Source organism: Nicotiana tabacum, chromosome 20, assembly GCF_000715075.1.
Source record: "Nicotiana tabacum cultivar K326 chromosome 20, ASM71507v2, whole genome shotgun sequence".
NCBI lineage: Eukaryota > Viridiplantae > Streptophyta > Magnoliopsida > Solanales > Solanaceae > Nicotiana > Nicotiana tabacum.
The window spans coordinates 125587638-125602362 of record NC_134099.1 but is presented as its reverse complement, the minus strand read 5'-3'; the positions used below and the strand labels follow the sequence as shown (position 1 = coordinate 125602362).

At 42.0% G+C, this 14725-nt stretch overlaps 1 long non-coding RNA gene across 1 annotated transcript; it reads right to left on the bottom strand.

Annotated features, from left to right (window-relative positions):
- Nucleotides 1–3367: 3367 nt before the first annotated feature.
- On the bottom strand, nucleotides 3368–11921 carry LOC107823413 (uncharacterized). The gene is made up of 2 exons (XR_001656629.2): nucleotides 10605–11921; nucleotides 3368–8001 (listed from the first exon to the last, which is right to left on the bottom strand). It is a non-coding gene; the product is annotated as an uncharacterized LOC107823413 (long non-coding RNA).
- Nucleotides 11922–14725: the final 2804 nt, after the last annotated feature.

The following is a 14725-nucleotide window of genomic DNA, read 5'->3' as shown; positions in this document are numbered from 1 at the left end:
TTATGAATCCTGGGAATATGTCTAAATTCAACTGACCTGAATCGTTGACAAAGATCATGCAGGCACTATCGGTACGGTATGAGCTTCAAATCTCGAGTCTCCCATTCTCCTTGAATCTGGTGAACCAACAAATCTGATTCTCCCAAAACAAGTATTTCCTGGACTCCCATGTCTATAGCTAACCTCAAACCCAGAATGCATGCTTCGTACTCAGCCATGTTGTTGGTGCAATAAAATCGAAGCTGGGCTGTTACAGGGTAGTGTTGCCCTGTTTCAGAGATAAGTACAGCCCCTATTCCAACCCCTTTCATGTTAGCAGCTCCATCAAATAAGAGTTTCCAACCTAGATTTTCATCATGGTCAACCTCATCAACACACATGACCTCTTCATTAGGAAAATAAGTTTTCAGTGGCTCATATTCATCATCCACCGGATTCTCGGCCAAGTGTTCGGCCAAGGCTTGGGTTTTCATCGCGGTCCGAGTCACATAGATGATGTCAAACTCTATAAGTAAAATCTGCCACTTTGCAAGTCTTCCTGTGGGCATAGGCTTGTGAAAGATATACTTTAGAGGATCTATGAGAGAAATGAGGTAAATAGTGTAGGAAGATAGATAATGCTTCAACTTTTGCGCCACCCAAGTCAGGGCGCAACATGTCCTCTCAAGCATAGTGTATTTAACCTCATAGGGAGTGAACTTCTTACTGAGGTAATAGATTGCTTGCTCCTTCTTTCCCGTGATGTCATATTGACCCAATACACAGCCAAAAGAATTATCCAAGACTGTCAAATAGAGAATTAAAGGTCTTCCAGGCTCTGGTGGGACCAGCACAGGTGGATTCGACAGGTACCTCTTAATCTTATCAAATACCTCTTAACATTTGTCAGTCCACTTGACCGCAACATTCTTCTTCAGCAGCTTAAAGATGGGCTCACACATTGTCGTGAGCTGAGCAATGAACCTGCTGATGTAATTTAACCTTCCAAGCAAACTCATCACCTTTGTTTTGTTCTTTGGCGGTGGTAACTCTTGAATGGATTTGATCTTCGACGGGTCTAACTCAATACTGCATCGACTGACCACGAATCCTAGTAGTTTCCCAGACGGGACACCAAATGCACATTTCGTTGGATTGAGCTTAAGGTTGTACCTGCGGAGCCTTTGGAAAAACTTCCTCAGGTCCTTGACATGGTCAGACTGCTTCTTTGACTTTATGATCACATCATCTACATAAACCTCGATCTCCCTATGTATCATGTCATGAAATATGGTGGTCATCGCCCTTATGTAAGTTGCCCTAGCATTATTCAAACCAAATAGCATTACCCGATAACAGTATGTTCCCCATGGCATGATAAATGCTGTCTTTTCTACATCTTCCTCATCCATCAAGATCTAGTGATATCCCGTGTAACAGTCCACAAAAGATCCAATCTCATGCTTGGCACAATTATCGATCAGAATGTGAATGTTCGACAATGGAAAATCATCCTTTGGGCTTACTTTGTTAAGATCAGGGTAATCAACACATACCCTGGTCTTACCATCCTTCTTTGGTACTGGCACAACATTGGCTAACCAAGTGGGATATCGAGTGGCTTGAATGACCTTTTGCAGTAAGCTGCTTTGTGATTTCTTCTTTGATCTTCACACTCATATCAGTCTTGAACTTTCGCAACATTTGCTTGACAGGAGGGAATGCTGGATCAGTTAGTAATTTATGAACTACCAGATCAGTGCTCAGGCCTGGAATATCATCATATGACCATGCAAAGACATCTTTGTACTCAAACAATATTTTGATTATTTCCTCCTTAACTTGCGGTTCTAAATACACACTTATCTTGGTTTCCCTAACATCATCCTGGTCCCCAAAATTGATTGCTTCGGTCTCACTCAAATTAGGATTTAATTTTACTTCAAATTGTTTTAGCTCTTTACTGATTTCCTCAAATGCTGCTTCTTCATCATATTCTATTTCATCATCATATTCTACTTCTTGGATTGTTATTTCAGAATTAGATTGGCTTTTAAGACTCAGCTGAAAACTCTTCATGCATGTCATGTCACTGTAACCAGCATAAAAAGAACTGTACAAAAGAAAAAAGAACAAAATAAAACACTATTAAGAATAACGGAAAACGGAAAATTGCATTTCATTGAAAATAAAAGGATAGAAGGGTTTGAACATCAAAACAAGAAAAAACTAAAAATCTGGATTACAACCCTGGAATAACCCAGATAACATAAAGGAAAACAAAGCAAACTACCAAAACTCCTTCCTGGTGGGGAGAGGAGTAGTTTCCCAATTGCTAAGCTTCACGTTTGGGCCAACGAGCTGCACATTTGCTTTACTAGAGCCTTCACCAACTTCTACCATATTGACCTCTTCGAACAGACTTTGGAACCTCTTGATCAGCTCTTCATCAACATCGACCACAGGTTTTGGGATTGAGGAGGTTGGAGGTTTTTCGGTCCCTGGCTTGACAAAAGACTTCGAGATGTGTGGGACGGGCTTAGGGAGAGACCATACCTTCCGTTTCAGATTTTTAACCCTCTTCACGTCCTTCTCTATGGGCATGAATCCCAAACCAAATGTACCGAGATTCCCAATGGGGTGCACTGGATACAAAATACCCTACAGAGATGAGCCCAAACCCTTGCCCGGTACAAAACCATTCTTCAACATTTCATTCGCAACCATGACGGACGTGGAGGATAGCTTAGGACCCGGAATGCATTTTCCTTCAGGAATTTTCTCAACAGGCACTGTTTCGAAAGTCTGATAGACCCAAGGTCCCTTATCATCTTCATCTTCGATGAACGGAACAATTGTATCATTACAAGCTGACAAGTCCTCGTCACCGTGCACAACTATTTCCCGCATGTCCCATTCAAACTTCACCATTTGGTGCAGAGAAGATGGGACTGCCTTAGCAGCATGTATCTAGGGCCTGCCTAACAATAGATTGTAGGAGATAGCCACATCTAACACTTGGAATTCCATGGTAAACTCAACAGGCCCTATCGACAATTCGAGCATTATATCTCCAACAGAATCTTTACCTCCCCCGTCAAAGCCTCGAACACACACACTGTTCAAGTGGATTCTTTCGGTGCCAATCTTCAGTTTTGTAGAGTAGACAGGGGACAAATATTTGCACTAGAGCCATTATCAACCAAAACCCTTGAGACAACAGAATCTTCACACTTCACTGTGAGATAAAGAGCTCGGTTGTGTTCTGTACCTTCTATAGGAAGTTCATTATCCGAGAAAGTGATCCTATTTGCTTCGAAGATCTTGCCAGCTATCTTTTCCAAGTGGTTCACTGTGATCTTATCAGGAACATGTGCCTCATTCAAAATCTTCATCAAGACCTTGCGATATTCATCTAAATGTATCAACAAAGACAAAAGAGAAATCTGAGCTGGTGTTTTCCTTAACTGCTCCATAATGGAATAATCCTGCACTTTCATCTTTTTCAGGAACTCCTCAGCCTCTTTCTCGGTGACCGATTTCTTTACTGGCATTTAGTTATCCTTGAATGGCTTGGCTTTCCTTAATTCTTCTGGGGTGAAGCATCTCCTAGAACGAGTCAATCCTCTGGTTTCATTAACTTCTTCCTCTATTTCTTTTCCTTTGTATGTCACTATCACTTATTTATAATTCCACGGAACAGCCTTGGCATCCACCACTGGCAGCTGGATTACTGGTTTAATAATGATAGGGGTAATAGGAGCCCCCTTCACAACTATGACAGGCTTACTTGGAATCCCTGGTACTACCACTCTTGAACTTTCCGAACTTGCCCCGATATCTTTCGATATCCCTTTCACGACCAACACTGGTGGTTTCGAATTGAGTGAGCTTGGATTCTCTATCACCCCTTCAACTATCAAGGGCTTCACTTTGGTAGAGTTAGGAGCTTTCACCAAATTACTTTCACTAGCCCGAATCATCATGACGGGCTTAGAAGACTTCCTGGGCTCCCCGTCCTTGTGAACTATTTCAATCATATGCGTCTCTGCACGGGCTAGCAAAGGGTTTTGGTTAATGTTCGGCGCATCTAGGCTTTGGACTACAATTTGTTTGGTATCAATAAGCTCTTGGATTGTCGTTTTCAAATGCCAGCACTTCTCTATATCATGCCCTGGAGCATCAGAACAATAGGCACATCTTAGGGAATAGTCGAGGTTCCTTGGAGGGGGATTTGGTATCTTTGACTCAATCGTCCTCAAGACGTCCAACTGCCTTAACCTTTGAAACAAACTAGCATAAGACTCTCCAAGCGGGGTAAAAGTTTGCTTTCGCTGTTGCATCTCCCTTCTATACTCTGGCCTCGATCGAAAGTTTGAAACAATAGGGTTTTGTTAGGGTTGTGGAGGTGGATAGGTATTTTGTGGAGCTGGATAGGTATTCTACGGAGCTGGATCACACCATTGCGGGTAAGGAGGGGGTTGAGCATATGATTGTGCATGGTGAACAAGGTATTGGGATGGCCTGGCTGAGTATTGGGGGTTTTGCGGGGAAAAGTAATGTTGAAGTGGATTATATGGAGCTTGTGCATAGGTTTGAGGTCGGGGTCGAGGATGGGTGTACTGATGAGGTGAACCCCTCTGGCCATGCCATGATCCAGAGACAACCATAACGATATCTTCCTTCTTCTTTTTGCCTAGCGAACCTTCGGTACCACTCTGGATTGCCTGGGTGGTTGCTTTTATAGCAAAATAGCTTATTATATTGCTCGACTTTAGCCCTTCTTCCACCATTTCTCCCATCTTCACTACATCATTGAAAGACTTACCAATGGCTGAGATCAAGTGGCCATAATAAGTGGGCTCCAGGGCTTGAAGAAAGTATTTAACCATCTCGTCCTCTTCCATCGGAGGATTGACTCGTGCAGCTTGCTCCCTCCATCGGAACCCATATTCTCTAAAGCTTTCACTGGGTTTCTTTTCCACTTTGGTCAGAGATAGGCGGTCTGGAACAATGTCTATATTGTACTGAAAGTGTCGGGCAAAGGCCTGAGCCATATCATCCCAGATGTACCACCTGTTGGCGTCCTGGCGGGTGTACCATTCTAAAGCTGCCCCACTCAGACTTTGGCTGAAGTATGCCATCAGTAATTCGTCTTTTCCCCCGGCGCCTCTCATTTTATGCAATAACCTCTCAGATGAGCTACAGGATCCCCATGTCCGTCATACAAGTCAAACTTGTGCATCTTGAACCCGGCAGACAGTTGGACATCGGGGAACAAATACAAATCCTTATAGGCCACACTCACTTGGTTTCCCAACCCTTTCATATTTCTCAATGATTGCTCCAGACTCTGTACCTTCCTAAACATCTCTTCTTGCTCTGCGTTCTTGGGTGGTTTGTCAGTTTCAACATGAGGCTCAAATTGGGGAGTGTAAGAGTAAGGATCTGGGACTTTGAAGGTGGGCTCCGGTGCATAGTAGTGGGCATCTGTAGCGGGGAATGCGGGCTCACTAGAGGATCGATGGAGGGTAGCTTGCGGAGGGGGTACAAAAATAGGAGCAGATGTCGGAGCAGGGTACGAGGTTGTTTTGGCTGGCGGAGCATGAACAGTTTGGGCTGAAGTGCCGGGGTAGTTGTGGTAAGGGGTAAAGCCAGGTGTGTGTTGTGGGGAAAGATCAATAGTATTGGGCATCTGGGATTGAGAGAGTGATGGAATGGAAATAGGGTTTTTTGTGTAGTTGGTAGGGAACGAGGGTGGATGGTGTCCCTTAATCTAGGCTTGATACATTTCCGCCATCTGGTGCTTCAACCTCCGGACCTCCTTTTGCAATTCTGATTCCGACTCAACAATCTCCCTTAGTGGGTCTACAACTCCAGTGTCTGTTTCCTTGCTAGCCATGACTGTTTGATGCTTTGATCGGGTGTTGTATGGATGACTTGCCAGGATGCCAACAAACTAACCACCTTCCTGAAACTCAATAAAGATAATAGAGGATAACAACATAAAACCACCAAGTTAGCGTTAGGTCATTCATCAAATAATAATATCACATTACGTGCAATGCACCTAGCAACAATTAATGGTTCTAAAATGGCTTTGAGGGTCACAGGTTCATATGGCATCATTCTGATTTGCTCATTTCAATCCTTCCTTCTCTTTCTTTTCCAACACTGCTTATCACCCTTTTCTTTTTCTTTCTCTTTTTATTTTGAACCAAAAATGATTTGATCGAACCCGGTGTAGGTTGAATACATATCATGTCCCTCATGAATTAGACCAAGCGTAGTTCTGGAAAAGTGATGGAAAATAAATTAAAAACAAAATCTTTTTGGGATTTTTCATTTAAAAACTTTTCGATATTAAAATACAATGGGAAGTGCGATAATAAAAGACCTGACAGACTCAACTACACTACGATAGACTTTGACACTACCTAAAGGACTCAGTACTTCTAGACAAGACACGAAAGTAAAAGACAACATACAACAATCTCAAAACACCTAAATAGAATGACTCCTCAAACTGCTCCTGAATGCGATGGTCCTGGCTAGGATGATCCTGGGTTGTCCGTCATGCTCAAACTCTGTAACATGCCTCGTAAAGAAACACCGATGCTCGGAATAAAGGCCCTGGCGTGTGCCTCCGCATCCTGAAGGCTAACCCTAAACAAATACTAGCCATGCTGCTCCACGTTTGCTGCCAATCCCGCTAATTGAGACTTTATCAACTCAAGCTTATCCCAGGGATCTTGGTCCGATGCCTCCTCAAAATCATCTGTCTGAACTGCCCGACCCCTAAGTTGTGCTGGCAATGGGCTGCTGATCCCTGGCGGGATGGACTGTAACCAAATCAAGTACTCTTGAGTACACTCGGGCCTGCCAACGTCCTCTACTAATGTATTTTTCTTCATCCTCTTTGCATTGTTCCAGTATTGCACATACTTGATTTCATCAGCCGCCTTTTAGCTAAAATTTATGATGTGCCTCCGAAGATTCAAAGTTGGAGGCTCTTCTTGTCTTCTGCCCAATTGCAGCATTACCCTAATGAGAGTGTACGGCCTAACACACTTGAGACCTATCAGCATCAGGAAAGGCTGCATGTGGTACCCTACCAAGATATCATCCAAAGGTAGCCAAATGTAAGCCCACAAAACATTCCCATTTGTCCTCAAACCAAGGAACCCAATCCAAGCCGTGATGCCTACTGGGTACGTAAACTTAGGAGATTTCATCCTACGTTCGATGCATACCACCCGAACCCTCAAGGCACGGTCGATGGGACAAAGTAAGGAAGCGGTGTGCAAATGCTCCATCATCCACAATTATAGCAAAAGGTTACTTCCCTCAAAATATCTGACACCTCCCTAACCTCACTCAGGGCTCGGTACAACTCTGCTAAGATCATCGACACAACGGTAACGATTTTGCGTTGCTTCTCATGAAATAGTGCCATTACCACTGACTGCAGACGGGTGTTAATGTACCTCTCATCTAATGGAAAAAACAATAATCCCAACAAAGCAAGGCTGAAAGCTTCGAGGTAACGTCTTTGCCACTTTGCCTTGGTTGTGCAGAACTCATCCCAAAAGACGTCAAAACTATCCTATGGTCCAAATCTAGCAAACAAATAAACCAAGGATATCAAGGACAGCTTGAGACATTTTAAATGCTTATTATCTTTCAGGCCGAGGTCGCTGAGGAATCTTGTCCTAGAGTGGTCTCGGGGAAGTTTCATGTCCTTGCCTATATAGCTTAAACGAGTGAGACCAGACATTTCCGCCAAGGTAAGAGTCATCTCACACTCTCCAAATCTGAAAATCAAATTTTGCGGATCCCAATAAGTCAGCATCGCCTCCACTAAGTCTGGGCGGGGTGTGATATCAAGAAGGGAAGTTAGGGTGCCCAATTTCTACATTAACTCATGCTGCTCTAACGATGAAAACATTTTCCACCACTTGATCAACTTCCTAGGAATCTTTACTACCATCAATATTTTGGATCGAATCAGCGGGTCCATACCTGAATGAAGCAAACATGGTTAGCGATTCGAGACACTACACGACCCCACCACATTTCCTAGTGGACAAATGCAGGACACAACTTGGCTATATTTGCAAAATGGCCTAAGTGGCTGAAAGTGGCTATTAGCGCAAACTTGACAAAGTTGACCCCTAATGCATGAGAAATACTCCATTTAAATCTTACATGACTCTAATATCCCGACAATCATGGTCTTAAAAACTACTTTGCGGAAATGGACCCTTTTTTTGCAAAAATGGCTGATGTGGCCAAATGTGGCTAGGGACGCAAACACGACATGGATGAACCTTAAAGTTATATGAAACCGAGTTATAAACTCAAGATCCTAAGACATGGGTAATTGAGACACTCTTGTGCAAATAACCCTATTTTGCAAGAATGGCCGATGTGGCCAAAGTGGCTAGACATGCAAATTTGTCAGGAATGAATCTTAGAATTAAGAGGACACTTTATTGTAGACTCAAGATCCTAAGACAAGAGATAACAAACTACTTTGAGAAAACACTTCTATTTTTGCAAAAAAACGGCCAATGTGGCCAAATATGGCTATACATGCAAGATTTGGCTACGACCCCGGAAGCCAAGAACCTAGGACCTACTAGGAAGACCAAACCCTATGTGGGTTGCCTATGTATCCCTCCCCAGAAGACGAGAATCAGGTTCGCGTAGTTCGGAAAGATTAAACATAGGAGGAAGCCTTTAAAAAAATGCAACTAATTTGGAAAAACCATTTTTTTTTTTGTATTTTTGATGAAAATTGAAAAATATTTTTTTTTTTGGATTTTTTTTTTCTCCCTTTTTGAATTTTTGGGAAAATGATGGAAAATGTAAAATCTTTTTGGATTTTCTTTTTTTGAATTTTTGGAAAATGATGGAAAATGTTAAATCTTTTTGGATTTTCTATTTTCAATTTTTTTTTTGGAAAATAATGGAAAAGTGTAAAATCTTTTTTGGATTTTTCATTTTTATTTTGATTTTTGGAAAACTATGAAAAAAATGTGAGTGGGCCCTACTTTCTTCATTTTCACCCTTCTTTCCCAAGCATCGGTCCGCCAATGACCTTTTTACCCTCACAGATGCAACATTTAGCACATAGAATGATTAAATGTCATTTTGGGCCACGAGCCCATTTTGACAAAATTTGGACAAGCTTCCTACAAAGGGATATGGTACCTGAGACCGAGCCCTACTAGGTTTAAATGACATGATGCAAATAAAAATGAGCTAAAGGCTGACCTAAGTTTGGGGTGCACTAACAAGGCAATTCGGGGGAGCATATGGTCGATGGTGGCTGCTCAAGCTTTCCACCCACTCCATACGTCCGACGGCCCCCCTCCTAAATCAAGGGTGACTCAACAAAGAGTCCGTGCACGCGATGCGTGCTCCGAGACTTGTTGCAGAAAGAATTGACTGGGTAATGCATATGATGACAGTTATAAAGCAGTAAACACATAAAGCAAAAATTGTAAACACATAAACAACTAGCAAATAACAAGATATAAAAACATAATAAAAATTAAGTAAAGCTAATGAAAAAGCATAAAAACCTCAACCAAATATTCTAAAAGACAACAAAATCAAGTACTAGCTCGAACCCGCAAGTGTCCCCAGCAGAGTCGCCAGAGATGTCACACCCCCTTTTTTAAATACCTCTAAATAAAAAGATTTGTAAAGTTCAAAAGGGTTTTCAATTATGAAAGTGACAAAGGATTGTGTTTCAAAAGATATTTCAGAGTCGCCACCTGACATTGGTTTCGGTGTGTCAGGTCACCGTTTTTCTAAAATACTTTTTCCTTTTAAAATACTTTAGACTCCAAAACTAAGTCTGCACCAGAGATTCGGGTAAGGGGATTCATTTGACTCGGGGAGAAGGTGTTAGGCACTCCCTAAGTCCCGTGAAAGTCACGGTTGCGTACTCAATCTAGTTAGCTTCTAAAATATTCAAGTTGAGGTAAAACAAACGCAGAAAAAATAAACACACAAAAGGGCTCGAGGTCGTCCCCACCTAATAAAAGAAAAATAATAATAGAAATAAGAAAAAAATACTATACTATGCTTCCTTCACGAATGCGTTACGCCCTCCAAAATATTTACAAAGTGCTTCGGGGCATTCCCCGAGTTAAAATATTTACAAAGTCTACGGAGCATTCCCCCGATGAATTTATCTAAGGGACAACCTCTCACCCCAAATATAACAAAAATCCTAAAGTTTGCCTACCCAGTGATGACGGCCTAAACATACACCTAACGGTTAAAAGCAACAAAGCAAGATAAAGAACTAAGAAAATCGATCCGAACTCAAATTTTTATAATTCCCTTCCCAGTCCGTCTAGTAATCCTTTACAAAGTCCATGTTTGTATTGAACTAACCCCTTGACCAAATTCAACTTTTTTCATTTATCAAATTGTGACTTATTTGCCTTAAATAAAAAGTAGCAAACAGAACCTTTAACAAACAGCAATGTATCACCAAGAAATCAAACAGAACACTCACAAAATTAATCAACAAAGTTGCATCACCAAGAAATCACATACATGAAACTAAAGGATATTATATAGATAGAAGAAGGATAAGAGTGAACCTTCAATAAACAAGAACTTTTCCAATATTAAGATGAACCTCCAATTTGTTCACAGCAATGTCAAATTCCGGCGACTCGAACTTGAACGGAAAAAATGGAAGACGTTTAGATCATGACAAATGAACAGAAAACTCGACCAGACAGCAATCAAATTCAAACCGAACCGCGACTGGAACACGAACGACGACTCCCAAATTTCGAACTCCTACCTCAGCATTACTCCATTTTCGAACGAGATCCTTAGCTGATCTCTCCTATCTATGTTTCTGTATTTTTCTTTTAGATACAGTCGACCTTCAGTGTGTTTAGCGATGTAGGGTAAAGGAGATGAGGGGGATCTGGCTCGATGGTTTCTGTTGTTGGGCATTTGGAGTGAGGTCAGTAAGCAGCCGCGGCCGCTGGTTTTTCCGGCGAGTGCGAGGTGAAGTAGAAGATTGGCTTAGGAATTTTGGTTTTGTTCAAAAACGGCTGAAGGGTTCAGCTGCTATCTCCATGGCTGCCTCCTTGTTTGTAGTAGAAGATGAAATGGTTGCTCGTTTTTGAAGGGAGCTGGGGTCATTCCGTTTGGTCCTGAGTAGCAGAAGGTCCGGCGAGATTTGGGTTCAGCTGCTGTTCGTGGTGGAGACGATGGGTGTGGAGCTGGAGTTATGGTCGTGGGCTGGAGGGTGAGGGACAACGGAGATGTTGGTGGTGTTAGAGAGGTCAGGGGTCGTTTGGTCGTTCAGCTAAGGAAGACGAGGAAGGCAGCCATGGGTCTGTGAGGAGTGACGATTTGAGTTCAGCTCTTGTCTTCTTGAAAAAGAAAGGTTCATCTAGGGTTTGTGCTTTTTGTGTAATGTGTGAGGAAGATGAAGCTGAAGGTCTGCTATAGCTTGGACGTGGTGGACGGCGCTGCTAGTGGTTGTGGGGACTAGGGTTTCGTTGTTGTCTCTAGGTTGAAGATGGCAGCCATGGGTCTTTAGTCTTGTGTCCTAGGGTTTTTTTTTCTCTGTGTCGGCCTCTCCAATGGAACTATTTCTTGGAGAAAAAGAAGACCCCAAAACTGTGTGGGCCCGTATAATATGCCGAAAATCCCAACTGTCAGTGTGTGCACTGTTCATAAAAATGACCTTGTGCCCCTTTGTCTCTATTCCTTAGCTATTGAATTTGTTAAGAGAATATAAAATGGACAAAGTAAATTACTTGGAGTAAAAATAATGGGACACGTGCATATATAGGAATGAAACAAACCATTTTGGATTTTCCTTTTCTTGCATTTGTTTTTGCACTTCCGTTCTGCTTTTGCTTCGTTACTTTTTTTTTTCTTTGTTTTCTTGTTTTATTTCATCCTTTCTTGTTTGTTTGTTTTTTTCATTTCTTCTTTTTGTTTTTAAAGACAAAACAAAAAAAAAACTAATTATTTAATTGGTAGGAAATTACTAAAAATGAAAACATGATAGCCGAATAAATAAATAATAAAAAAAATTAAAAACTACTCAATACTTATTAAAGGCCTACAATTTTTAAACTAAACTAAGTAACTATAGATATATATTTTTTGAAATTTCTCTTCTTATCTTTTTGGAAAAATAAAATATCAATAATATTTTTGTATTTTTTAATTTTATGAAAGGTAGATAAACTAAAATTAACTAGATAAAATATCAATTAGCTAAATAAAAAAAAATTGTAATTTTTCATTTTTGTGATACAATAAAGTAAAATAGTTAAAACTAGGTAAAATAGCGATATTAAGCCTAAACTAAATATCTAAAAGCTAAAATGAGTAAAAACTCGGGGAGGATAAAAAATTACATGTCTACAAATGTCATCGATGTAAACTTCCATTGTTTTGCCGAGTTGGTCATTGAACATCTTGGTGACCAGTCTTTGATACGTTGCCCCTGCGTTCTTCAACCCGAAGGGTATGACCCTGTAAAACTACGTTCTCTGATGGGTGATGAAAGTAGTCTTTTCCTGGTCATCCTTCTCCATGAGGATCTGGTTGTAACTTAAGTAGGCGTCCAAGAAGCTTAAAAATTCGTGCCCCGTTGTTGCGTCGATGAGTTGATTGATGTGAGGCAACGGAAAGGAGTCTTTCGGGCAGGCCTTGTTTAGGTCCGTGAAATCTACGCACATCCGCCATTTTCCATTTTTCTTTTTTACCATGACCACATTGGCGACCCACTGGGGATATTTTGATTCTCGGATAGAACCGTTAGCAAGTAGTTTGTCTACTTCCTCGCTGACAGCCTCGTTGATTGTGGCATTGAAATTTCTTCTCCCTTGTCGTACGTGGGGATAGAAGGGGTCGACGTTCAACTTATGTGTGGCAACGTCTTTCGGAATACCTGGCATATCTGCTCGGGAAAAGGCAAATAGATCGGCATTACTGATTAAAAACTCATGAAATTTACCTGGATCAGAGAGCTTATGGCCTATATAATCCTTTTTGTTGTTGTCGTTGTTATCTAGTTGGACGGGATCGAGATCCTCTATTATTGATCATGTGGCTTCCACAACGTCGGGGTCTTTGATGACGTCCTTTTGATCATTGAGTTTGGACCCCGACTTTCATAAATGCTATGCTTTCGAGTTTGTTCCCCTTAGTTGTTGAGTAAATTTACAGTCTTGGGCGATGTGGTAGCATTCTTGGGTTGTGCATTGTGCTAAATATGCCCCATGGATAGGGAATTTGATCACTTGATACAAACTGGACGGGATAGCCTCATGGCGTGTATCCATGGTCGTCCTATGATTGCGTTGTAGGTTGTATCCTGGTTCATGACGTGGAACGTCATTTCTAGGGTGACGGTCCTGGCTAGAACGGGCAGCATTATCTCTCATAAGGTTCGTTCGATTGCATTGTTAAAACATATTAGTGTTATGCAGCGCTGTACTATCTTGTTCTCAAGTCGCATTTGTACAAGCACTCGAGGGTAGATAATACACGCGCCACTTCCATCGTCTACCATTATTTTTTTAACATCAGTATCTGAAATACGTAAAGTAATGACAAGAGCATCGGAGTGAGGAAAAATCAAACTGTTGGTATCTGACTTATCGAAGATGATACTTTCTTTGAGGTCATCATACCGATCGTGGGTGATTGACCGCTTCAGCTTGTGTGTGGTGGTAAACTTTATGTGGTTGATTGATGTTTCATTGCCTCCACCGATGATCATTTGAATGATGTGGGCAGGAGAGGGTGGCTTTGGAAGACCTTGATGCGGTTCTCGTTCACGACCGAAGTTGGCTCGTCCTCGGTCACTCATCAGCTCCTTAAGGTGCCCTTGGTTCAACATGTTTACTACTTCCTGCTGTAAAGGTATGCAGTCCTCGGTTTTGTGACCCCGCGCTTGGTGAAATTCACAAAGGACGTTCGACTTTCGGGTACTTGGGTTAGACTTTATTTTTTGCAGCCACTTCACCTTCGTGCCAAGCTTCTCTAGTGCGTACACTATTTTTGAAGGAGAAACACAAAAGTTGTGAGCAGATAAGAGTGGGAGCATACCTCTCTCGTTTCATTGAGTCCCTGTGTGCGGCCTGAACGACCCTTACATATGTCGAGAGGATGGTGGAATGGCTATTCTGAAATAGGGTTGATGCTTGTCCCGATTGAGGCGTGGGCATGACTAGTCTCTTCGACTGTCGTTACGACGATCTTTCCTCGGCTCTGTTTGGATCGACGTCAAACGTTGGGTTGGACCATTGAGGTCCTCATCATCTGCTCTTACCTTGGCATAGTAGGCGTTGTGAATTTCTTCCCAAGTTGTGGGAGGGTATTTATAAGCTTGCTTAACAACTTTCTGGTCGCCCTCAACCCATTCCTGTTCAACCCGTTTTGGAAGGCTGCTACCTCCATCCCTTCCGATACGTTTGGCAAGCTCATTATTACCCTATTAAACAGAGCGAGGAAGTCCCTGAGTCCCTCGCCAGGCGATTGCTTCACGACGAATATGTCGTTCACCCTGGCCTTCGCTTTCTTAGCTCCGGCGTAGGCGGTGACGAACTTGTCGGCCATTTCCTTGAATGTTGTTATAGACCGTGCTGGTAGTTGTGAGTACCACGTTAAGGTTCCTCCAGTTAAGGTTTCGCCAAACTTTTTTAGTAGAACTGACGGTACTTGCTCCTTTGATAGG